The sequence below is a fragment of the Macaca thibetana genome, chromosome Y (assembly GCF_024542745.1).
Source record: "Macaca thibetana thibetana isolate TM-01 chromosome Y, ASM2454274v1, whole genome shotgun sequence".
In the NCBI taxonomy this organism is placed as follows: Eukaryota; Metazoa; Chordata; class Mammalia; order Primates; family Cercopithecidae; genus Macaca; species Macaca thibetana.
The window spans coordinates 3,003,873-3,028,404 of record NC_065599.1 but is presented as its reverse complement, the minus strand read 5'-3'; the positions used below and the strand labels follow the sequence as shown (position 1 = coordinate 3,028,404).

At 39.4% G+C, this 24,532-nt stretch overlaps 1 pseudogene; it reads left to right on the top strand.

Moving 5' to 3' along the window:
• Positions 1 to 10,838: 10,838 nt before the first annotated feature.
• On the top strand, positions 10,839 to 18,269 carry LOC126947210 (testis-specific chromodomain protein Y 1-like; annotated as a pseudogene).
• The last annotated feature ends 6,263 nt before the right edge of the window (positions 18,270 to 24,532 follow it).

Genomic DNA, 24,532 nt, shown 5'->3' with positions numbered 1-24,532 from the left:
TTCAATTCCTGGATATCCTTGCTAACTTTCTGTCTCATTGATCTGTCTAATGTTGACAGTGGGGTGTTGAAGTCTCCCATTATTATTGTATGGGAGTCTAAGTCTCTTTGTAAGTCTCTAAGGAGTTGCTCTATGAATCTGGGTACTCCTGTATTAGGTGCATATATATTTAGGATAGTTAACTCTTCCTGTTGAATTGATCCCTTTACCATTATGTAATGATCTTCTTTGTCTCTTTTGACCTTTGATGGTTTAAAGTCTTTTTATCAGAGACTAGTATTGCAACCCCTGCTTTTTTTCTTCTCCATTTGCTTGGTAGATCTTCCTCCATCCCTTTATTTTGAGCCTATGTATGTCTCTGCATGTGAGATGGGTCTCCTGAATACAGCAGACTGATGGGTCTTGACTCTTTATCCAGTTGGCCAGTCTGTGTCTTTTAATCGGATAATTTAGTCCATTTACATTTAAGGTTAATATTGCTATGTGTGAACTTGATCCTGCCATTATGATAATAACTGGTTATTTTGCTCGTTAGTTGATGCAGTTTTCTTCCTAGCCTCGGTAGTCTTTACATTTTGGCATGTTTTTGCAATGGCTGGTACCGGTTGTTCCTTTCCATGTTTAGTGCTTCCTTCAGGGTCTCTTGTAAGGCAGGCCTGGTGGTGACAAAATCTCTAAGCATTTGCTTGTCTGTAAAGGATTTTATTTCTCCTTCACTTATGAAACTTAGTTTGGCTGGATATGAAATTCTGGGTTTAAAATTCTTTTCTTTAAGAATGTTGAATATTGGCCCCCACTCTCTTCTGGCTTGGAGAGTTTCTGCCGAGAGATCTGCTGTTAGTCTGATGGGCTTCCCTTTGTGGGTAACCCGACCTTTCTCTCTGGCTGCCCTTAAGATTTTCTCCTTCATTTCAACTTTGGTGAATCTGGCAATTATGTGTCTTGGAGTTGCTCTTCTCAAGGAGTATCTTTGTGGCGTTCTCTGTATTTCCTGGATTTGAATGTTGGCCTGCCCTACTAGGTTGGGGAAGTTCTCCTGGATGATATCCTGAAGAGTGTTTTCCAACTTGGTTCCATTTCCCCCCTCACTTTCAGGCACCCCAATCAGATGTAGATTTGGTCTTTTTACATAATCCCATACTTCTTGCAGGCTTTGTTCATTTCTTTTTCTTCTTTTTTCTTTAGATTTCTCTTCTCGCTTCATTTCATTCTTTTGATCCTCAATCGCTGATACTCTTTCTTCCAGTTGATCGAGTCGGTTACTGAAGCTTGTGCATTTGTCACTTGTTGCTCGTGTTACGGTTTTCATCTCTGTCTGTTCGTTTATGGTCTTCTCTGCCTTAATTATTCTGGTTATCAATTCTTCCACTCTTTTTTCAAGATTTTTAGTTTCTTTGCCCTAGGTACGTAATTCCTCCTTTAGCTCTGAGAAGTTTGATGGACTGAAGCCTTCCTCTCTCATCTCGTCAAAGTCATTCTCCGCCCAGCTTTGATCCGTTGCTGGCGATGAGCTGCGTTCCTTTGGAGGGGGAGATGTGCTCTGATTTTTTGAATTTCCAGCTTTTCTGCACTGCTTTTCCCCATCTTTGTGGTTTTATCTGCTTCTGGTCTTTGATGATGGTGACGTACTGATGGGGGTTTGGTGTGGGTGTCCTTCCTGTTTGTTAGTTTTCCTTCTAACAGTCAGGACCCTCAGGTGTAGGTCTGTTGGAGATTGCTTGAGGTCCACTCCAGACCCTGTTTGCCTGGGTGTCAGCAGCAGAGGCTGCAGAAGATAGAATACTGCTGAACAGCGAGTGTACCTGTCTGATTCTTGCTTTGGAAGCTTCCTCTCAGGGGTGTACTCCACCGTGTGAGGTGTGAAGTGTCAGTCTGCCCCTAGTGGAGGATGTCTCCCAGTTAGGCTACTCAGGGGTGAGGGACCCACTTGAGCAGGCAGTCTGTCCGTTCTCAGATCTCAACCTCCGTTTTGGGAGATCCACCGCTCTCTTCAAAGCTGTCAGACAGAGTTGCTTGCATCTCCAGAGGTTTCTGCTGCTTTTCGTTGTTGTTTGCTGTTGTTGTTGTTGTTTAGCTGTGCCCTGTCCCCAGAGGTGGAGTCTACAGAGACTGGCAGGCCTCCTTGAGCTGCTGTGAGCTCCACCCAGTTCGATCTTCCCAGGGCTTTGTTTACCTACTTAAGCCTCAGCAATGGCGGGCGCCCCTCCCCCAGCCTCGCTGCTGCCTTGCCGTTAGATCGCAGACTGCTGTGCTAGCAATGAGGAAGGCTCCGTGGGCATGGGACCCTTCCGGCCAGATGTGGGATATAATCTCCTGGTGTGCCCGTTTGCTTAAAGCGCAGTATTGGGGTGGGAGTTACCTGATTTTCCAGGTGATGGTGTGTCTCTGTTCCCCTGGCTAGGAAAAGGGATTCCCTTCCCCCTTGCGCTTCCCAGGTGAGGCGATGCCTCGCCCTGCTTCAGCTCTCGCTGGTCGGGCTGCAACAGCTGACCAGCACCGATTGTCCGGCACTCCCCAGTGAGATGAACCCAGTACCTCAGTTGATAATGCAGAAATCACCTGTCTTCTGTGTCGCTGGCGCTGGGAGCTGGAGACTGGAGCTGTTCCTATTTGGCCATCTTGCTCCGCCCTTCAAAGTAATTATTTTTCTATTTACTTACTGCCAAGTCTCTAGAACCTATATCAGGGGAACTATTTAATATATGGTTACAATTAGTAAATAATCTTCATTTCTTTAAAAACAAAGGGTGTATTATGTCGTCTTAGAAAATGACAATCTAAATTTCACAAAGATTTAGTAAATACTGATTCTGTAATCACTGTAAAATGTAGCCATTAAAATCAGGTTTAAATTTAAGTAACCTATAAAGCTTAACTACCTCAATGAAAAAGCTTTTATAAGTAATGATAGTAATAGTAATAACACTAAAACAGTGCCAGCACTTTGAAAAATTAGGAGGTCAGTCACAGACTTCAATAAATCTTCCTCTTTCACTACAAGCTTGACTTGAACAACTTTGTTTCTACAAAGAAAGCCAGCTTCTGTACACAACTTAATATCTGCCAGTGCCTTGATTTCATACTCTCCGCATTGTTCCAAGAATGTGTCTAAACAGCAGAGCTCTCCCTCAGTATATTAAGGAAAACAAACAAACAAACAAACAAACAAAAAACTTGTCTTTTCATTTTAGGTATTGAATGACATTTTATTAACCTTGGAAGAAAGCTAGCCCTATATGGGTGGGAAGAGTTCTGCCTTGTGGAGAAGGCTCTAGCATCAAGAACAGAGTCCACAGGTCAGGGGCTAAGTGGGAACTGAAGAAGCAGTGTAAATGTGGATAATTACCGTGTTGTTGCTACCTGCAAAAGTTCCGATACAAATTTTTATTCAAACAAAAACAATTGTACCTTGCAGAAATTCACCTCCTTTTGGATTCATATTAACATTTTCAGATATTTTTCCTGTTACATCAATTTCCTCATTCATTGGTGTTTATTTTCTCTTATTATCTACTATGCATTTTTTGAATGTATTTTTTTTATTATGTTGGAACAAGGTAGAGCACAGAGAATTCTGATCAAAGATGCCCCAACTATGCAAACTTCCTATCAAATACTTTTTTAAACAGTGGAAGATACTTGAGCGTTAGTTCTAGAAAACAACTTTAGCAAAATCGAAAATCCTCTAACCCCGGCTATAAGCCTTGAAAACTTGATTTTCATTTGACTCACTTATTGTGATATCCTAGGATCATTCATATCATAAGACTTTCTGAATATACCATGTGTATCCATAATATGGTGTGCCAACACACATGTAGTCATGTCTATTATTTATTCCTTTCAACTGTAGTCAAGATTAGCTCTATCCCAAATGCCACTGATTGAGTTTTCTCCCTTGGTTCCTCCAAAATGGAGGCTGACTGGGGTTTTATTTTTTGCCATTAATGTTTTACAAAAATATTTAAAAATAATGCGAAGGAAAAGCAGAGAAGCAGAAAATATATCATTTTGTTTCTAATCATTGATTAACTGAACTGATCTTGCATTACTGATGCTTACCGTAAGTTGAATCAATTGAACCTACATAAGGTTTTTCAAATCCTTCTGCTTTATAGAAACCAAAGTTGGTGCTAAAAAAAATCTTGCAAATACAGTATCAAAGAGTTCTAAATGTGTATTTTTAAAAATAATTTTCTCAAGAGATGATTCAACATTGTTAATTTCTCAAAGGTGCCTGAGACTCAAGATCTTAGGATATTTAGAAGCATTTATAACCTCTTAGCAATAGAGGCTAGTAACAGTCTTACCAATTCCACTTCCAGTCACGAACCAGGCTTACAGTGAAATCTAAAGTAAAATCTACAGAGCTATTAAAGCCCTATTCAATTAGATGAGCTCTATGAGATCATCCTATATAATTTTTCCCCTTCTACAGTCTCCTGCAGCCACAGTTAGCTGGCTTTTTTTTTTTTTTTTAAACAATTTAAACAGGCTTCCACCAGGAATCATCGAACTTCTTGATCTTGCTGCATGCTCACATTATTTTCATATTATTTTACTTAGATATTTCTTTGAAAGTCACTTTGTAAGCCACTTATTGTATATTTGTTTTACATAAAACCAAAATGTACTTTATAACAGAGATTCTTGTCTCATATATTTTACATTAAACTGATTATTTCAATTAACAAAAAGCAACCACAAACTTTATAACACAACCACTGAAACAAAAATCTAACATCTGGGATTCCAAATTGGAAGTATAACATTCAGTTTTAGTATTTTAAACAATAGACAAAACATAAACCTCCTAAATAACAACAAACTCTGAAATTAGAAAACACTCAGTGTTTCATAGCTAAAAATAAAAGCAAAACTGCAGGGCTGGAAGTTTCAAAAAAAAATCAGACCACGAAACACAGTCTGGATCCTGAAAATCAGTAGTTTATATCAACCAAGTAAACATTTAATCAAGAAAGACAATTATAAAATGGTAAAGTTTTCTTTGGTTTTGTTTTTTTCTTTGTTGATTTCCGTATCACCTCCTAGTCACAGATGAAGCCTTCAAAATTAAAATCCACATTGTCAAAGTGAGGACATGAGTTCTGCTTCTGTAAAAAACAAAGAAGGCCTTATGTGCTAAATTACTGTGTTTCTTTTTTCCAGTATTTCGAGAGGATATATGAAAATTTGGTTAAATAATCATTTGTTTCTCTTTTGTCTAACTCAGAAGTCACTCTCAGATAAAAATGCCAGCAATTGGTCACAAACGTTTAAGCTGTTGAGAAAAAAAATTACACTAGTTTTATACATTAGGCCAACTATAAACAAGAGCAAAGGTTGGAGAGATTTGCCATTGCAAAATATGAATATTAAAAGGCAGTTTAATCTTTAACCACAATACAGTCAATCATAGCCACATCAGAAAATATTATAGTCAATCCAGAACCAATACAAACAAAGTTGTAAAAACAGAAAGGAAACAACAACTTGCTATGTACAAGAAAGTCTTGATTAAAAGTAACAGGTGACTGTTCAGCAGAAACCACCGAAGTCAGAAGGTGTTGAGATATCCAAGTTTTAACAGAAAAGAATGCTATCAAACCTGAAATTTTTAACTGGTTAATTGATGCTCAAGCAAAAATATCTCGATAAAGAAAAGCTAAAGGGAATTGTGACTAATGCTTCTCTAAAAGAAAAATGCTATTACTATTACAACCCTGGCAAACTTAACTATTAGTGAACACTCTGTGTACTCAGATAGAATGAGAAACAATAATATAAATTGGGAAAGATGCAACACTACAAGATCTGCGTATTTTTATATTGTTGACCTTAAACATTAGATTATTCACACGTTAGTACTGTTCACAGTAGACTATTTTAAGTTTTCAACATTAATTGAAGTCCCAAATATACCTCACTGTGATATAAAAAATACAACAAAAGGTTTTTAAAAATTAACCAAATTTTAAAAATGAGAACATAACCAATTGAGGATCAAGTAAGAAGAATATATGGAAAACAAGTCAATGCCAGAATATGTAATATTTTACTTATAACAAATCTAAATGTGGGCTTGAGAGGTGACAATGTGCTAGCAGCCCTCACTGTCAGCGCCTCCTCGGCCTCCAGCCTCGGTGTCCACTCTGGCGGCGCTTGAGGAGCCCTTTAGCCGGCCAGGGCACCGTGGGAGCCCCTCTCTGGGGTGGCTGAGGACAGCGCCTCCTCCCTCTGCTTGCCCAGAGGTGAGGAAGGGTAGGCGCCGGCGGGAACCAGGGCTGCCCTTGCCGGCCAGTGTGAGTTCCAGCGGGCGCGGGCTCGGCTGGCCCTGCACCAGGAGTGGCCAGCGGACGCCGCCAGCCCAGGGCAGTGAGGGGCTTAGCACGCAGGCCAGCAGCTGCAGCGGTTGCGTCGGGTCTCCCAGCAGTGCCGGCCCGCCGGGGCGGTAATCAAATTGTCGCTGGGCCTTAGCTGCCTCCCAGCGGGGCAGGGCTTGGGACCTGCAGCCCACCATGTCTGAGCTACCCTCCTGTGGTGGGCTGCAGCGCAGCCTGAGCCTCCTCAACGGGCACCGCCCCCTGCTTGGTGGCGCCAGGACCCATCCACCGCCGAAGGGCTGAGTGCAGGTGTGGCTCCCGACTGGCAGGCAGCTCCGCCTGCAGCCGCAGTGCGGGATCCACTGGGTGAAGCCAGCTGGGCTCCTGAACTGGATGGTGACTTGGAGAACTTTTATATCTAGCAGGAGGATCCTATGTGCACCAATCAGCTGTCTGTATCTAGCTAACCTAGTGGGGACTTGGAAAAACTTTCCGTCTAGCACTCTGTGTCTAGCTCAAGGATTGTAAATGCACCAATCAGCACTCTGTATCTAGCTCAGGTTTGTAAATACATCAATCAGCACTCTGTGTCTAGCTCAGGGTTTGTGAATACACCAACTGGTACTCTGTATCTAGCTAACCTAGTGGAGACTTGGAGGACTAGCACTCTGTGACTCTGTGTCTAGTTCAAGGATTGTAAATGCACCAATCAGTACTCTGTCTAGTGCAAAGGTTTGTAAATACACCAATCAGTACTCTGAGTCTAGTTAACTCTGGGTCTAGCTAACTAGCATTCTGTGACTCTGTCTAGCTCAAGGATTGTAAACGCACCAATCAGCACTCTGTCAAAAGGGACCAATCAGCTCTCTGTAAAATAGACCGCTTAGCAGGATGTGGGTTGGGGTCAGATAAGGGAATAAAAGCAAGGTGGGGCAGTCAGCAGGGGGCAACCTGCTGGGGTCGCCTTCCTGGCTGTGGAAGCTTTGTTCTTTCCCTCTTTGCAGTAAGTCTTGCTGCTGCTTGCTCTTTGGGTCCACGCTGCCTTTATGAACAGGAACACTCACTGCAAAGGTCTGCAGCTTCACTCCTGAAGCCAATGAGACCGCGAAACCGCTGGAAAAATGGAACAACTCCAGAGGCGCTGCCTTTAAGAGCTGTAACACTCACCATGAAGGTCTGCAGCTTCACTCTTGACAGCGAAACCCACCAAAAGGAAGAAGCTCCTCTCCATCTCAACCTCTACAGGAACAAACTCTGGACACACCGTCTTTCAGAACTGCAACACTCACCGCGAGGGTTTGCGGCTTCATTCTTGAAGTCAGTGAGACCAAGAACCCAGCAATTCTGGACACGAGCTCTTTCTTAAAAAGGCACACACAGGTGTAAGTGTACTCTTCAATGAGGGATTCACTTTTGTGACTTCTGTGCAAGGCATGCTTTAGCTGCAAAGACAAATAAACCAAAGCAAACTGATCGTAGATTCAGGGAAAGTGCTGCAATGTACTGCGGAGCACTGCATACCTGTCTCTTAAACTATACAATAGGTGCAGTGGCAGGATTAGTATGAGGCAAATATTATAGATTACCGGAGTCTAACTGAAGTTTTACAGCTTCCAAACAAGTTTGTATAATAAACCAAAACTAAAATTTATCAATTCTATAGCACAGATCAAGAGCAGCTACTTATGCTTTATTAACCACAACTGTGGGATACTGCCTTGCAAATAATTCTGAAATGGCTTACAAGAGCCATGATGAACAAAAAGGACCCTGTCCTCCAGATCTCAGGAGGAATTGTTCACTGATGGCTGCTTCTGCTTTATGGAGGTCCCGACAGAGGTGAACAGTCGTTCTTTAATTCCCCAAACATTATGCAGGCTCTTTGTCCTTCTGCGCAACAGTCCGAAGATTTAAAAAGCCGGAACGTTTTTTCCTTATTGTTCTTTTTCTCTTAAGAGGTTAGACATTTGTGGACAAAGACATTGAAAACTAAACACACAAACACACACACGAATATAACACAGACACACACGTGTGTGTGTGTGTGTGTGTGTGTGTGTGTCTGTATATATATATGTGGAACAAATTGTATTTGTAGCGATATGCACCCCAAAACAATGCGGCTCAAATAAGATCCAAGAAGAAGTCCAGTAAGACTGATTTACAGCACAGAAAGAGCTGTAAAATGAATAAACAAAACCCTATCAATCCACAGAATAAGAAAACCTTGTTTTCAAATTACATCATTTTAAATTTAAATGCCCTTTTACAGCACCAGCATAATCATAAATCAGAGAGTGAAATAGAGAAATATGGCTCACTTTAAGAACTGAAAAAAAATTATGTTCCAAAACATTTTTTAGACAGTCCAAATGGCAGTCTTATTAAAACATAATATTTAAAATTAAGCTTCATAATAAGCTAATAGAATAAACAAAAGAAGCACAAAATATATGAACAAACATTATTAATACAAAGAGTAAAATTGTTTTAAAACCTAAAAATGTCTATATATATATAAAATACATATTTATTTATTACAGATATTTAAAAGCAGGCTTGATCCGGGGGAAGAACAAAATATGAGCAAATCAAAGAAAGGGTAGTTGACACTATTAAGTTAGGAAATGATAGAAAAAAAAAAAAAAGTAATGAGAACGCAGTCTAAAATGCTGTGGGACGCTATGAAGCAGCCATATTACACATACTGGAAGTTGAAAGGATGAGACAAAGGATCAGGAAGACTATTTAGAAACAGTAGTGTTAAATAATATCAAGCTCAATAAACTCCAAGTAGAAGAAACTCAAAGAAACAAATGCAAATTATATGATAAGCTCTTTAAGAGAAAGACAGAGAAAATCTTGAAAGCAGCAAGAGAAGTGGCTACTCGTGTTCAGAGAACCCTCAAAAATAATCAGCAGATACCTGAAAACTCAGAGGACAGAATGCAATAGACTAACATATTCCAAATGCTGTAAGAAAAACATTTGAACAGAACTCTTATGTTCAAAAAGTTGTCCATCATGAGTGAGGGAAAAATTATAACATTTTCAGATAAAAGCGGGGACCTTTTACCAGTAGACTACCTTTTTAAAAATGCCCTATGGGGTACTTCGTGGTAAAATGAACAGACACTGAAGAACAGTATGAATGAATATATATTAAGATAAATACATGAGCAATTATAGAACATAAAAAATTAACAATGTACAACTCCACAATTTATTTCCCCTGTAATTAAAAACACTACTATACATAATAAAAATACTATCACTAACTTGTGTTTTTGACGTACATTTCATAAAGGTAAGATTTTGAGAACTCAGTAAGTGAAATAATGAGGGTGAAGCTATACAGGTGTAAGGGATTTGTATGTTATTGAAGGTAAGCTACCATATCTCTAAAAGTGGAATAACTTTAGAATATTCAGTGCAATCATAATAGCAATCACAATTAAAGAAACAAAAAGAAAAGAAAAAAAGAGTAACAGGCAGGTAAAAGCTTTCTGTAGTACACCAGAGTGTAGGAGCTGTGGATTTAGCTACCCTCACCTGAGGCTACTGAGCCAGCTATAATGTACCATGGGACAAAGCCCAAGCTGTCTCACCAGGGAGTAAGTGTGGAAAGCCTAAGGCCACATAGCTTAGCTGCTATTTCCCACAATTTTCACTACACCATTGGTGATGAAGCAGAATAGACTCATCCATACGAAGAATGTGGTGAAGCCCTGGAGGCAGAAAGAAGTGAGGTTGTGGGGATGCAACTGAAACAAGTTGATGCAGCAACTGCTTCAATCCTGTGTCTTTCTTCGTGGCTTCCCAGGTGTTTGAGGTTGAAATATTGTTGACAAAAGACAGGACAAAAGTGGGAGGACAGAGGTCAAGCACAGTGGCTCACGCCTGTAATACCAGAACTTTGAAAGGGAGAGGCGTCCAGATCACGAGTTCAGGAGAGCCAGACAATCCAGGCTAATACAACGAAAACCCGTTTCTACTAAAAATACATAAAATTAGCTGGGTGTGGTGGCAGGCACATGTAATCTCAGCTACATGGGAGCCTGAGGCAGGAGAATCACATGAATCCTGGAGGTGGAGGTTGCAGTGAGGCAGATTGCCCAACTGTGCCACTGTACTCCTGCCCAGTGATAGAGCAACACTCTGTTTAAAAAAAGAAAAGAAAAGAGAAAAAAAAAGAAGAGAAAGGTCGGGCGCGGTGGCTCTTGCCTGTAATCCCAGCACTTTGGGAGGTCAAGGCGGTTGGATCCCGAGGTCAGTAGACAAGACCATCCTGACTAACACGGTGAAGCAAGATACAAAAAATTAGCCGGGCGGTGGTGGCAAACGCCCCGTAGTCCCAGCGACTCGGGAGGCTGAGGTAGGAGAATGGCGTGAACCCAGGAGGCGGAGTTTGCAGTGAGTCAAGATTGTGCCACTGCACACCAGCCTGGGAGACAGAGCAAGACTCCGTTTCAGAAGAAAAAAGTATTTAATATTGGAAAGGTTAGGAGAAACGGGATGATACCTGGGAACCGGAGCAGCACAGGTGAAAAAGGTATATATGACTTTAACAAACAACAGACTGAAAAACAGAAAAGAAAAAAAAAAAAAAAATGGCACAGATCAGAAAAAGCAGAACTTTTTCAAACAATGCCAGAAGAGGAATTTCTAGATCTACCAACCCCAAGTTTTCTAAGAATGGTCCTGTAATGCTAGTTACTGGCAAACACCACAAATTCAAAAGCAGCCAGTTATGTGCTGCCAGCCAGAAAGTCAGCAGAAACCCAGTGTCACCTCTCTTCAGCCCAAAGCATATGGAGCTAGTAAATCCAAATATCGAGAAAGACACTTGCCCTCACAGCCCCTTTAACAAGAAGAAAACAGTGAGTGGCATTCAGGAACTGGACCCTATTGGACCCTATTGAGAGAGATCAGCAGGATATAGTGGTCTTCAAGGAGGCAGAAGGGAAGGTCGTCAGGGTTTTATCAGACCGCAGGACAGGACAGTGTGGAATAAAGAAAAGACCCAGATTCACCCCTATTTTCTCAGATGTCTGGCTCAGACTGAGAGCCAGACTTCCATGACTTCCATGACTGCAGACTCAGGCACCAAAAAGGTATAGTGGTCTTAATGGGCCCATTAGCAGCCAATGGAACAATAGGCGTGCATACATTAGTTCCAAGCGTGAAAGGTGGGCAAAGAAATGCTACTGATGATGGCAGAGTCCAGCCTTTTGTCAAGAGGATATACTTCACCATAAGGCTAACAGAAAGTGCCAGCACAAACAGAGACATAGTAGTGAAGAAAGAGGACGAATTCACCCAGATATTGCTATCAACTTGATCAACAGAAAAAAAAATGCTCTGAATACAGCAGTAATTAAGAAATGGTGAATGCTCTGAATAGGGCTGCTGTGGGTAACAGCCATCTCATGATGTTCAGTGCAGCTGGAAGTGTCTTTTGCTGTGGTCTGTATTTTGGTACTTTGTGAAGGACTTAGGAATGACAGAAACAGAACAAGCCTTGAAATGTTGGACACCATCAAGAACTTCGTGAATATTTTCAATCAATTTAAAAAGCCTTTTGTTTTACCAGTCAGTGGCACATCCTTTGGAATAGGTGTGTTCACACTGCCTCTCTGTACTTTCATGTGACCTAATGAAAAGGCTTGGTTTCAAATCCTTGCATGACTTTTGGACAGAGTGCAGATGGCTGCTCTACAGTTACATTTCCCAAGCAGATTGGTGAAGCGTCTGCCAATGAAATGTTAATTGCTGGGTGAAAACTGACAGAAGAGGAGGCATGTGTCACAGGTCTGGTCTCTAAGGTTTCTTTGCAAGTTTCACCCCATAGGTTATGATACAAATGAAGGACTCTGCCTCATGTAATCGAGTTGTGCTGGAGACATGTAAGGCCCTTGTATGCAGTAATATTAAGATGACATTGGAACAAGCCAAAGAGACAGAGTGTGAGTTACTAAAGAAAATCTGGGACTCAGACAAAGGGAACAATTCCATGTTAATGTATGTGGAAAATACAATTGATGAGTTTTAATTGTCAGTCTGTCTTCTCAGGACACAAGAACTGAGCTGAACCAAATACATCATAAGTTGCAAGATACCCTAATCCATCTTCATAACCCAAAACAATTTCACCCATAGCTGAGGCCTGAAAGGAGAACTGAAAATGTCCAAGCTATGTATTTAAATTATCAAGGAATGTTTAAGCACTGCAACTTTAAAATAAGTAATAAAAAAAATCTTCTTTGCCTTATTGTGATTATTTTATGCAAACACAAGCCCAAATATAAAAGCAGACTGGTGAGTAATAGACTGTTTTAGCAAAATCTAAGTTCTATCTATGTCTTCTACTATATATAAGACCATAATTGTTTTTATGAGATTTAGATGACAGAGATTTATGAAATAATTTTTTTTTTTTTTATATCCGAGAATGCAGAGATATCCTGGGTATCAGGCAGCCTCCACTCCCCTCCCACACACACACAAAAAAACACACAGAATTATCAGAGATGGTGCCTTTGACTTTAGAGTGGCACACGTATCTCAGAGACACAAAATTCTGGATTGAAAGCCTTATCTTTTAGGATAAATATTTCAGACACAAAATTCACTGATGATCATTCTCCTAAACCAAACATACGATTGGAATTTGTGCTGAGATACCACTTGATTTTTTTTTCTTTTGTAAATGTCTAGTTCTTACTCAGTTAACAAAAATAAACCTTTATCTCTCTAAAGTAAACTTCTTGCACCATATTAGTGAATTATGGAACAATCCTTGTGGAAATTTCCACGTTTTAATGTTTATCCTGTGCAGATGACATTTAAAATTATTGTTGTCTGTTTTTATGTGCACACAGTTTTCTGGAACTCTCTACATTTTCAGCTATCCAGAAGCTCTCTGAATCCTTTCCTGTTGGTTTCTATGGAGGCTCCATTATATAGCCTGATCGAATAATCCACTGGCCACTTGTGATGAACATGACATTTGTCACAGGATCTCTAGGGTGTCACTTCAGCAGGCAAGAATCTCTGTGGATGACAGCACATTTGCACAATGTCATAGTGGGCATGGGAGCTGGGAGAGGCCAGGCAATGGGAACAGGCACTTCGGGGCCATTGTTGGAAAAATGGCTTCCCAGGTCTCAGAAAGCTGAGGGATGCCTGAGTCTGCATCTGTGGTGGGGCAACTGCCACTGCTCCTGAGTAGGTGGGGCTCCTGTTAATTGAACTTGGGTGTGAGTGTGGTTTCTGCCTTTTCTCAGTTTCCAGCAGTTTCACGGAGTGCACAGCCCTGGCTTCGCCTCCCTCATTGCACCTGGTATCTTTGAAGCAGCCCCTCTAAATGGGCTGCTGCTGCCATTACCTGCAGCACCTGTGTCATTTTGGAATGATGCAGAGTGAACCCTATAATCCCTACCCTCAAATAATGCCTTTGTGTTTTCACTGACAAACCCCAGCATGTAGCTCTGAATCATCATTATCATATTAAAAGGCAGCATTTGGAGATTGCAAAGATTTTTGGAGTTCTATGGCAGAAAGCAGACAAATGTCAAACATCTTTTACAACCTTACAGCTATGAAAAAGAGACCCCTAGTACTAGACTGTTCAAATGTTGAATTCTAAGAATTAAAACAATATATTCCTGTATTAGAAACCTTTATTTTAAAAGAAGAAAGTACAGATTGAACATAGCTAATACAAAAATTTCACATGTGCTCTAAAGTGAACCTTGATTCCATGTCAAAAGTGGAAAACTGTACAGAAAAGCCCTTAACACAATCTTTATTTTATCTACAAAATACACAAAATTACCTTCATGAAAGCGTAAGAGAAAAAACAATGAGGAATCTAGAAGTGGTTCTTGATTAACTTTTTTTTATACACAGGAACAGCCTGAAAACTCAGGCTGCAGACACCGATTACAAAAAGTTGAACATGAGGATATCCTAAAGGTATAACCACAGCTGCACTGATAAGAAAACAAGGTAGAACATGACAATGCCTTTGTCATTTTTTCCTAAAACATAATCACACCTCCAGAGATAAGAGGACAAGGCCAAAGGAATAAGTGCCTCTGTCATTCACGTAATCAGCAGACTTCAAGAAAATACACACTCCTCCCATTGTGGGCATGATACACAGTAGGCTCCAGTGGGCTCTGATGAAATATTTTTCTTTTCTATTTTGGACATGCTTTGAAGGCAAGCAAAGCATTTATGAATTATCCCTTCAGCTTCTGCTTTTCCCCAGCCCAGTGATCCAGACAAAGCTTTTACTTTAGCCTCTCATTTTTCCCAGGCCAGGTTCTGAACCTAGCTGAAGTAGTGCTTTCTTCAAGACAGCCCACAGACACCTCAGAACATTTCATTCTTTCCAGTTCCTAAAAAGTAATGACCCAGCTTTATAATTGGAAACCCTCGCAAATCCCCTCTTTACTGTGGAGAGTTTTCTTCTTTTGCTTATTAACCTTTTCTTCCTACTTGAAATTTGCATCATCCAGCCTCCTTAATTATTGTGGCCATGAGACATTACTTCAGCCTGTGATTGGTCCCAGGCCAAGGTCTCAGGTCAAGCTGTCACTTCAGCTCCTTCTTGGTCCAGGGCCAAGTTGCAATGCTGAGCTTAGTAGCTTCTATAAATCATCACTTCATTTGCAGATTAATTTAAGTCCAAGGTTCAGGGCCAACCCGAAAAATGCTTACTCCAAGACCACTAAGCACATTTCTTTACTTCTCTGCCTTTAGAAACCGTAAGCCTCAGTCTCAGAGTAGGTAAACCACTTGTATTCCACTTCCACAGTGAAGAGGTTTTTACTTTCACTTATAAAAGTTTTGCTTCAAACGATTTGCATCCATCTCCTTAATTTTCTTGGCCATGAGACCAAGAGCTCCGTGTGCCTCACAATTAGAGATTGCTACATTGTGGTGCACTAATGAGACTGCAATAATTGAAGTCTAGGAATCGAAATCTGGGATGCATCAGCCTTGCGAGACCAACTGACAAACTTGCCCCACACTGTGATACACACCCTTAGGGGCAGTCAAACACATAGTGGTCACCAACACAGGCTGGAAAGGTTCAAGGAAGCTTTACACAGCCTAGAAACCTGAGGGACACCATGAAGCCACCATACATGTGCATTTGGGGCTTTCAAAGGGAGAGATATATAATCAAGGAGACTATTTAACAAAATAATAATAAAGAACATAACAATTTAAGACAACAAATAAATACCCAATAAGTTCAACAATTGCCAAATAAAAGAAACAACAACAACCAAAAACAAAACAAACAAACAAACAAAAAAACCACTCAAGCTTATCTGATAATTAAACTGTCTAAAACATATACAAAGATAATTTTGCGGATTTTCAAGGAAAGCAAAATAACCAGTAGATTTCTTATCTGAATAACCACTGAATAACCAGTGGATTTCTTATCTGAAAACTAAGATGGTAGAAAGCTGTAGACAAATATATTCCAAGTGAAGTCAGAAAAAAACTGTCAAACCTAAACATTATGATCAAACAAATTGTTCATCAAATGTGAGGGACAAATTATGATATTCCCAGATAAAAATGGACACCTTTTACCAGTAGACCACCCTTTAATAAATGTTTTGTGGAGTACTTCAGGGTAGAATGAACAGACACTCAAAAGCAGTATGAATAAGTAAAGATTAAGGTAAAGATAAATGCATGAAAAATATAAAAGATAAAAAATTAACAATGTGCACCTCCATAATTTGTTCTCAACACAACTTAAAACAATAATATATTTAATAAAAAATACCACTAATTGATGTTTTTGACATACAGTGCATAATTTTGAGAAGTGAAATAATGGAGTTAAGTTACACAGTAAGTGAATTAAGGGAGTTAAGTTACACAGGAATAAGGATTTTTATGTTACTGAATGTAAGCTAGTGTAACTTTAAAAATGGAATAACATTATAGTGTTCAATATAATCATCATAGCAACCACAATTAAACAAAGAAACACAAAAGAACATCAGGCAGGAAGAAAGCTTTCTGTACTACAGCTGAGAGTAGGAGCTGTGGACTTAGTTACTCCTACATGAGGCTACTGAGCAAGCTATCATGCACCATGAGACAAAGCCCAAGCTGTCCCACCAGAGACTAAAGGTGGAGAGCCTAAGGCACAGGGAATAGCTGCTATTTCACACAATTTTCATAAACCAGTGGTGACGGAATAGAAGTGGCTCATCCATACGCAGAACCTGGTGAAGCACTGGAGGCAGAAAGAAGTGGCTATGTGGAGACACAACTGAAACAAAGATGGCACAGCAACTGCTCCAATCCTGAGTCTTCCTTCATATCTTGCCAGGAGTTAGAGGTTGAAACTATTGTTGACAAAAGACAAGACAAAAATGGAAAGAAAATGTATTTGGTTCATGGAAAAGTTTCAACAAACAGGATGACACTTGGGAGCCAGAGCAGCACCTCATGAGCTGTGAAAAATGTATAAATGAGTTTAACAGACAACAGATAGAAAACAGAAAAAAACTGGCATGTACCGGAACAAGTAGAATGTTTTCAAACAATACCAGAGGAAGAACTTCCAGATCTACCAATGTGAACTATTCTAAGAGCTCTCTTAGAACATCGGTGACTGTCAAACACCACAGATCCAAAACCAGCCTGTTATTTGCTGCCAGCAAGAACATCAGGAGAAAGGCAGATTCACTTTCTCTCTCACACAAAGAATATGGATCTAGTAAATTCAACTATCAAGACACTTGTTAACAACAAGAAAACTGTGAGCGGCTTTCAGGTACTCGAGAAACTGGACCCTATTATGGTAGATGAGCAGGACATGGTGGACTTCAAGGTGACAGAAGGGAAACCTGTCAGGGACCCTTTGTCAGGTCCCAGTGCAGAACACACTGGAATAGAAAACAGGACCCTGCTACACCCACTAATGTCTCAGATGTCTGGCTCAGTTACTGCTTCCACGGACATAGGCTCAGCTCCCCAAAAAGCTATAGTGGTATTAATAGACCCATTAGCAGCCATTGCAACAGACATACACACATCAGTTCCAAGATTGAAAGGTAGCCCAAGAAATGTTACGCATGACGACAGAGAGCAATCTTTTTTCAAGAAGACGTAATTCACCATAAAGCTAACAGAAAGTGTCAGCACATACAGAGACATTGTAGTGAAGAAAGAGGATGGATTCACCCAGATATTGCTATCAACTAGATCGACAGACAAAAAACGCACTGAATACAGAAGCAATTAAAGAAATGGTGAATGCTCTGAATAGGGCTGCTGCAGATGACAGGAGGCTTGCGTTACTCAGTGCATCTGGAAGTGTCTTTTATTGTGGTCTTGATTTTGGGTACTTTGTGAAACATTTAAGGAATGACAGAAAGTGAGCAAGGCTTGAAATGGTGGACACCTTCCAGAAATTTGTGAATACTTTTATTCAATTTAAAAAGCCTATTGTTGTATCAGTCAATGGCCGTGCCAATGGACTAGGTGAATCCATACTGCTCCTTTGTGATCTTGTGTGGGCTAAAGAAAAGGATTTGTTCCAAACCCCTTATACGAGCTTGGGACAGTCCAGATGGCTGTTCTACTGTTACATTTCTGAAAATGATGGGTGACGCATCTGCCAATGAAATGTTAATTACTGGGCAAAAAGTGACAGCACTGGGGGCATGTGCCAAAGGCCTGGTCTCTCAGGTGTTTTTGACTGGAACTTTCACCCAAGAGGTTATGATTCAAATTAGGAAACTTGCCTCATATAACCTAGTTGTGCTGGAAGAATGTAAGGCCCTTGTTCGCTGTAATATTAAGATGGAGTTGAAACAGGCCAATGAGAGACAGTGTGAGGTGCTGAGGAAGATCTGGGGCTCAACCCAAGGGATATAATCCATGTTAAAGTATGATTGATGAGTTTTAATTGTCAGTCTATCTGCACAGGACACAAGAACTAAGCTGAACGAAATGTATCATGAGTTGCAAGATGCCCTATTCCATCTTCCTAGTGCAAAACAATTTCACCCATTGTGAAATCTTGGAAAGAGATTTGGAAGTGTCCAAGGTATGTATTTAAACTATCATGGCATTTTTTAAGCACTGTATCTTTAAAATAATTAATAAAACTTTTTTTGCCCAAGTGTGATTATTTTATGCACACATAAGTCCCAAATATAAAGCAGACTGGTGGATACTAGGCTGTTCTTGCAAGCTCTAAATTATATCTGTGGCTACTACTATATTTCAGACCAGAATTGTGTTTTATTAGATGTGGATGACAGAGAATTCTGTAATGATTTTTATTTTTCTTATTTTTATATACTATAATACAGAGTCTACTGAGTTATGAGGCAGCCTCAGCTTCCCTCCCACAAAGAAAGACAAAGAACTGTCAGTGATGGTGTGCTTGACATTATAGTGGCACAAATACTTCAGAGGCACAGAATTATAAATTAAAAGACTTTTCCTTTAGAATAAATATTTCTGACACAAACTCACTGATGGTCATTCTCCCAAACTGAACATATGATTAGAATTTTTGCTGAGATATAACTTGATTTTTTTTTTCTTTTATAAATGTCCAGTTCTTGCGCAGTTAACAAAAGAAAACTTTCTCTCTCCAAAGTAATACTTGTTAAACCCTATTAGTCAACTATAGAATCATTTTAGTGGAAATATCCATGTTCTAATGTTTGCAATGTGCAGATTTAGGTTACTTTAGAGTATGTTATAGTTAATAAGTTAAAATTATGGACACATTACTAAAGGACTAAACTTCTTCCAAAACGAAGAAAAGACCCTTACACTCTGCATGTCATTTAAAATTGTCAGTGTCTGTTTTTATGTGCACAAAATTTTCTGGAACACTCTACTTGTTCAGTTACCTGGAGACTCTCTGAATCCTGTCCTGTTGGTTTTTACAGAGGCTACGTTTCATAGGCATAATTCAATAATCCACTGGCCACTGGTGATGAATGTTACCTTTGTCCCAGGATCTCTAGGGTGTTGCTTCACCATCCAAGAATCTCTGTATGTGATGGCACATTTCCACAAGTTTCTCTTGAGCTTATTTGTCTAAATTTACACACTCACCTTGCAGGCAGACTGCACTCAGCTCAAACTATGGGTACCGGTGACAGCTTCCTGCAAATATTTAGGTGAATTAGGCATACCACAAGCTTTCCTTTCTGCAGGCACAGAAGAATGCAGTGGCATCAAGAAAAGTAGAAATGCCAGAAACTGCAGAGATACAAATATGTTGTCACAGCACTGGCTTGGAAAAGGTTTAGATCTGGGCTCTTTTAAAGGCCAAAGTCCTGCTTTCATTTTTTTCTTTCTTTCTTTCTTTTTAATTATCTATGGCATCAGTATGGCTTAAATTAGGGTTTTCAAAGGGCTCTGTCTCTTTTGCTACTAGAAAATAGGATCTTGTCTTTTCTTCACTCTTCCTCTCTTTGATTGTGTTTTATTTATTATGACATGCTATATTAAGAAATGTGGTTTGGTGCAACATCTTTCTGTTGCTTGAAGGTCTATATCTCAGAAGCAGTAAGATTGTGGCTTAGGAATAACACAACATCTTCTCATGTAAGACCAAAAACACGAGTGAGAATTAGAAAGGCTCTATATATGTATTGATGTATCAGAAACTTCCCCAGGTCTTTATTTCTTTAAGGTACTGCAATGAAAAGGAAACTTGCACTTTACTGGCACCTCATTCATTGGGTATTTCCTACAGGGGTAGTAATGAACTTGGAGGGTTGGATATTAACACTGGAAAACCTGATGATAATGTGACTAAAAGAGTCTGTAGATCAAGAAGATGAGAAAAGCTGGGACAACAAAATTTGGTTTTGATTTTTTCCAGGGAGAATGTCACTGTGACGTTTGGGAGTTGTTTACTGTGGGGTTTTCTGATATGACTGCCAAGAAGCCATGGACAATTTTACAATATCCACAAAGATTTGGGTTGTTTCACACTGCAGAGAAGTCTTGCACATAGGAAACTTCAAACAATGTGTCTTCCCACCCTCAAAAACTATCTGCCTCTTCAATAGTGTTGACAAAGAAAAGTGACATAGTTGTGGTGAATCATTGATAAAATTTGACAAACAGAGAAACAGCCTGAAAAATCAGGCTATGGACACAAATTTACAATCCTGCACACCATGTGGCCCAGGCAAATAATTTTTTGTTAAAAAAGCCCAACTTCTTTGGGTGAGTTTGCTTAAGACTTGCCCACAGCTACTCAGATTAAAAACAAGAAAAAAAGACCCCACATTAAAATATTATGTCTTTTGTGTGACCAGAGAGATTCCAAGAAATAGCTTCTCTCTTTTTCTGAACCCATGTACATATTGGACTCCAGTGTATTACAAAGGGCTCATTGTATTACTAAACATGCTTTAGAATCCAAGCCAAGTTTCTGTAAATTATCATTTTAGCCTCTGGTCCCAGTCCAATGTCCCAGGCCATGCTTACTTTAACTCTTATGTGGCTAAGAGCCAAATTCCTGAGCCAAGCTGAGTCATTACTTCAGCTGTTAATAGTTCCAGGTGCAAAGTCCCAGAAAAGATGAGTAGCGCTTTCTTGAAGACTAGTTAGCACATTTTCCTTCTTCAGAATCTATAAAAATATCAGACTCTTCCTCAAAGTGGGCAAGATACTCTACTCCGCCAGAAGTTAACTTATTAAACATGTGCTATAATCTCACCTTTTGCATTCCTAATTTTTAATTTTATTGAGATTAAGAAAATCTGTGTGACACCTCAAAATGAGAGACTGATACATTGTGGCGCACTGGGGGACTCAAGCTTTGTTTTTGGTGCATGGATTTGGAGAGGATTTAATTAAAAATGTCAGTAGGGGCTGAGCACAGTGACTCATGCCTGTAATTGCAGCATTTTTGGAGACCAATGCGGGTAGATCACAAGAAGATCATCCTGGCTAACATGGTGAAACCCATGTCTACTAAAAACACAAAAAATTACCCAGTGTGGTGGTGGGCACCTGTAGTCCCAGCTACTCGGTACACTAAGGAAGAAAAGAATGGCATAAAACACAGAGGAGCTTGCAGTTAACCAAGGTTGTGCCACTGCACTCCAGCCTAAGCGACCGAGCAAGAATCCACAAAAAAAAAAAAGAAAAAAAAAAAAAAAAAATTGAGTAGGAGTGCACTTCTAACTGTTAACATTCATAGCATGCAGCTTGTCCTGTATTTATATTCATATCTGCAGCTTGTTCTCAGTTTTTGTTTTGTTTTGTTTTGTTTTGTTTTGTTTCAATTTCTCAAGAACAACAAAGCTCTGGGCCAGTGTCAGATAAAATCCAATAGATTGGCTGCCATCCTTACAAAGCTTAGGAGAAAGGGATGCTACACATTGGTAGTCTCCTTTCACGCTCCACTGTTGAAAAGCTTGCCTCTGTCCCAACTGTTTTCTTTAACAGAGGATCTAGCCATAACATGAGATTGAAAGAGTATCTAAGTTAAATGAAGTTTTCTGGTTAAGACCACCACCAGTTATGTGTTATGTGAAGTGTTATGTGAAGTGTTATGTGAAGATCACAAAACCAACTCCAGTTTCTGACAGCCCATCAGAGTGTTGCCACCTAAATTCCAGACTTTTCTGTTGCTTTTTTTTTTTTTTTTTTTTTTTGGTCATCATGTGGCTACTCTGCCTCCTATTTCTCCTCTGCATGCAATTTTGTAACCTGGAGAAATAATCTTACTTGTAAAAGTCGGTAATTAGAATGTAATTAAAAGAGTTACTATTTTGTGATTTTTTTTTCAAAGCAGTAAGAATTCAAACTTGTAATCTCAAAACTTTTACTTAATAAGGGTCTTTTTGTCCACCTGTAACAGATATTTATGGCCTGGTATGGAATGGCATACATTCAAATAAAATTTCTCTTTTGGGGTAGTTATTTCTCTTTAAAAAGCTCAGCACTGCCATATATAGCTAAACCATTTCTTTGTGAGACACATCGTTTTTTCTGCAGAGACACATGCTGTGGGGACAGGTGATAGAGCATTAACTTTCTTTTTCTAACTCTTGACTATGTAAACCTGGGATTCAGCATTTTCATGGAACATTTTAGATCTTAAAATGCAACCTAGTGAGATGAGATTTCTCTGTGTGGGAAACCTTGTCAGTACTTTGCACAAAACAATTGGCTTTTTAACTCCTCTCTCTCCTATGTCTCTCTAACAATAAGACTCTATGCCCTATCTATAAACACAAAATTTCCAGTTTTAATAATTGGAAAGAAGGTGCCTTTGAGAGACATATTCTAACTAAGTGTTGTCTTATGACAGCCAGCCATGTAAGCTTTACATGTTTTGAAGTACACATTCTTCATCAAGCAGCACTGACATTTAAACTAAAAGGGAATTTTATGTTTCAAAGTCAATAGCTCTTATTTCCTGGAATTTCAGTGTTTCTCTAGTCTATAGCAAGGGAAGCCAGAAATGGTATTAAAATTCTTACTCTATACAAGTGTCTTTCTCAAGTCCAAAGACTATATTATCATTTTTTAGGTTTCCAAGTTACTTGGGGAATCTTCCTGGTTCAGTAGGCTGAACTGGTTCAACAAAGAATCACCAGTGTAGAGCAAAAGTCTGCGCAGGTAAACATTACTTGTCCTGCTGTCTAGCTCCTCTGGAACTGTGGGTAAAAGTTTGACTTGCAACCATTGGGGAAACCTATGTCGGTTACCAGAGTCAGAAAAGACAAGAGGAATGCAAAAACAAGGAACATCCTTTCTGTCTTTTTATTCAGTCAGGGCTACTTCAAAAGGGGGAAAAATAGTATGGGATGCTTTCTCTCTCTATTTCTTTAGAAAGTTCACAAACAATCTGCAGTGTGCACCTCTCTAGATTACATTCTGAAACACAGAAATTTAATTGGCTCTGTGACTCTGAAAAAGAAAGTGGCTTATTTATTTATTTATTTATTTATTTATTTATTGCTCAAAGGCATGACAATCTTACCAGCTCCAAGACAGACATTCTTGGCTTTCTGCGGGAAGTGTTCATTTTACTACTGTTCAACAGGTACATCTTTTCTTCAGATGGCAAAGAAAAGAGTTTTTTGTTTTGCTTTGTTTTGTTTTCTGTTTTGTTTTATAGAAACTTACGTTGACTTGGGAGACAACCCAGCTCTTTCTAAGCACTGTAAAACAGACTCTGCTCTCTTGGCCAGTTTCAAAGCAAGTGTCAAAGAGATAATTCATTAAAATCAGAGACAATCCCCTAAGGAACACTCAAATGTAACTTCTAAATGCCATACCTGCCACCCTCATTTAGCACCACCAGCAGCCATTTCATCAGCTTGTCTTGGTGTGCAACTAAAGAAACCCCCAACTTCACTGTTGCCCCTGTAGGAAATATCTGATAGACTTAATACTATTAGAGTACAAGTTTTCTTCTCATTGCATGTATTTAGACAAATAATGAAAAACAAATAAGAATCCTCTGATGACTTTGGTGGATATACAGAGGCATTTCAAAATCTAACTCAAATGTTTAAACATACCTGAATACATGATCCATTATTTCTAAACTAAACACCAACTGTTGTCCTAAAGCAGGCAGCTTTACAAATAGAAGAGTTATCCATGGTGAACCACAAGTCTTCTTTAAAACCTTGAAAAAGGGAAGATGAAAGGAAAAAAAAAAGTTGCATGACAACAGAATTATTATTCCTAATAGGAAAGAATTCAGTGCTGAAAACACGATTGGAATCCTAGTGATCCTATAGATGAGTGATAAAAATTATCTAGTGAGCATACTGGAAGGCATATGAGGGAAGAGAACAAAACATCTTAATTACTCTAAACTACTTATAATAGATTAAAACCACTAAAATTATGGAGACTTTTTTAAAATCCTGAGAGAGGCTTTAATGAAATACATTTTTCTATCTCCCTATTGAGTTAAGAGAGAGTTAATCTTAAGAGAAAGGTGTATTACTCAAGCAGACCCTGATATCAAAAGAAGGCTGCAAATATATTTCATAGGTTCAGGTGATATTGTAGTTTTAAACAATCTACAAAGATGTAACAGCCTTTCTTTCATTTGAGGTAACACTGTGAGTTTAAATTTTACATTTAAGAAGACCAGGGACTGTAGACACAGGAAAGTGTTTGAAACAAAAGTTTAAATAAGTGGCAAAATA